The sequence below is a fragment of the Jaculus jaculus genome, chromosome 4 (assembly GCF_020740685.1).
Source record: "Jaculus jaculus isolate mJacJac1 chromosome 4, mJacJac1.mat.Y.cur, whole genome shotgun sequence".
In the NCBI taxonomy this organism is placed as follows: Eukaryota; Metazoa; Chordata; class Mammalia; order Rodentia; family Dipodidae; genus Jaculus; species Jaculus jaculus.
In genome coordinates, this window is record NC_059105.1 from 37,905,419 (window position 1) to 37,907,851 (window position 2,433).

At 42.4% G+C, this 2,433-nt stretch overlaps 1 non-coding gene across 1 annotated transcript; it reads right to left on the bottom strand.

Moving 5' to 3' along the window:
- Positions 1 to 1,430: 1,430 nt before the first annotated feature.
- LOC123460556 lies at positions 1,431 to 1,594 on the bottom strand. The gene has a single exon (XR_006637094.1). It is a non-coding gene; the product is annotated as a U1 spliceosomal RNA (small nuclear RNA).
- Between the last annotated feature and the right edge of the window lie 839 nt (positions 1,595 to 2,433).

Consider the following 2,433-nt stretch of genomic DNA (forward strand, 5'->3'; position numbering starts at 1 on the left):
GGTTTCCATGTGCCAAGAACTGGGCTAACCACTAAGGACAAAGAGGAATTAGGTAGGAGAAGAAGAAAAAGTCAGCCTTTAGAACCTAGTAGCTTGTCCTTTTAGATAACAGTTTGCCAAAAGCTAACCAGAAGGCAGGGTATGGTATGGCATAAAAGGACGCTGTTGCAAAAGTTACTTTTAAAACGTTGCACAAAACTCAGTGTGTCTCCAGGTGCATGTGTGAGTCTATTGTCCTAACGAGGGAGATGGATAAACTTGTGTGAAAACCTCAAGGAAACAGATGGGATATACAAAGGTTTAATTTTACCTAAATCCTAACATGCTAGAATGATAGTCTACTCTTTGAAATCTAAAGATGGTCAATTTAGGATGTAAACACAACTATGAATGTATGCCTCAGTTAACTCATGAAACCTGAATTCAAGAGATCAAACAAGTAGAAACAGAAGTGAGGAAAGGGGGACATGATTCCAGTTTAACAGGAATTTGAAGACATTACTGAAGTTCTAACCCCCCACAAAGTCACAAAAACAACCCCAAGGTAAAGCACCTGAGAACGGATGTTTGCTCTCCCCAAGCCAGAGACGGTTTGAGCAAAGAAAGGAAGTTGGCTAGGTGAGGACTGTCACACGCCTGCCTTGTTATTTCAAATGAGATGGGATGATTCCTGGGAAATCTAGTTAAAGTTTGGGTTTGTTCTTTGGTACTCTATACTGATATCCTCTCAGCCCTGACAGCCCCTCTGAGGGGCTCTTGTCCCACATACATAGACGGGGGCCTTCGTGGACAAGAGAGTTCCGTACACGAGGCCCAAATTTCAGAATAAGAGGCAAATTCATCGTTTCTCTGAATCTTAGTAGTTGGAAGAACAAACTGCTGTAAAGGTTCAAGATCCTTTAAAGGGGTCTGGAGAGATAGCTTAGTGGTTAAGGCACTTGCCTGCAAGGCCAAAGGACCCAGGTTCTATTCCCCAGGACCCATGTAAAGCCAGATGCACGAGGGGGCACATGTATCTGGAGGCTGTGGCAGCTGGAGGCCCTGGCACACCTATTCTCTCTCTCTCTCTCTCTTCTCTTTTTTTTTTTCTCTCTCAAATAAAAATAAATAAATAAATAAATAAATAAATATATTTAAAGACTTTTATTTTGATCTGTTTTTTGAAAGTAGGTTTTTATTTATTTATTTTTGTTCATTTTTATTTATTTATTTACTTGAGAGTGACAGACAGAGAGAGAAAGAGGCAGATAGAATGGGCGCGCCAGGGCCTCCAGCCACTAGAGCGATCTCCAGATGCGTGCGCCCCCTTGTGCATCTGGCTAACGTGGGTCCTGGGGAATTGAGCCTTGAACTGGGGTCTTTAGGCTTCACAGGCAAGCGCTTAACCGCTAAGCCATCTCTCCAGCCCAAAATAATTTTTTTTTTTTTTTCAGGGGAGAGCGCGAACGCAGTCCCCCACTACCACAAATTATGCAGTCGAGTTTCCCGCATTTGGGGAAATCGCAGGGGTCAGCACATCCGGAGTGCAATGGATAAGCCTCGCCCTGGGAAAACCACCTTCGTGATCATGGTATCTCCCCTGCCAGGTAAGTATCAAAATAAATATTTTTAAGAAAAGATCCATAAAAGGTAAATTTGGAAGGCCCTATTTAACAGCCTAATGCAATCCTAATTAATGTTAAATATGTTACATGAGCAGTTTTTTTTTTTTTTTTCCCCGAGGTAGGGTCTCTCTCTAGCCCAGGCTGACCTGGAGCTCTCTGTAGTCCCAGGTTGGCCTTGAGCTCATAGTGCTCCTGCTTCCTGTGCTTCTGGAGCGCTGGAATCAAAGGTGTGCACCAGCATGGCCTGTTCAGTGAACAGTTTTTTTTTCCCCCCTCAAGGTAGGGTTTCTTTCTAGCTCAGGCTGACCTGGAATTCACTCTGTAGTCTCAGGATAGCCTCGAACTCACGGCGATCCTCCTACCTCTGCCTCCCAAGTGCTGGGAGTAAAGATGTGCGCCACCACGCCCGGCCATCAGTGAACAGTTTTTAAGATGATGGAGCCGTGGTATGACCCCTGCATACCTTGTTTTATGTGTGCTTTTGTACACTGTGATTCCTAGAGCACTTTAAGCTACCTTTGCATATAACAAACACTTTTTTGTTGTTGTTTTTCAAGGCAGGGTGTCCAGGTCTAGCTTCAAAGCAAACTTTTTCTTGTTTCTGTCTCTTGAGTGCTACCATTACAGGAGTGAGTTAGCATACTTGGCTTACAAATTAACAGTCTTTTTATAATCTATCTTTCCTTTTTATAGGGAGAGGGCAAGATAATAAAAAAAATCCAGGAAACCAAAATAAAAACTCAACCAAGCAATTTTCCTGGTTTTAAGCTAGTTTGGCTACTTTTATTTTATATTTTATCAGTATCTTTAAAAAATATTTATTTATTTG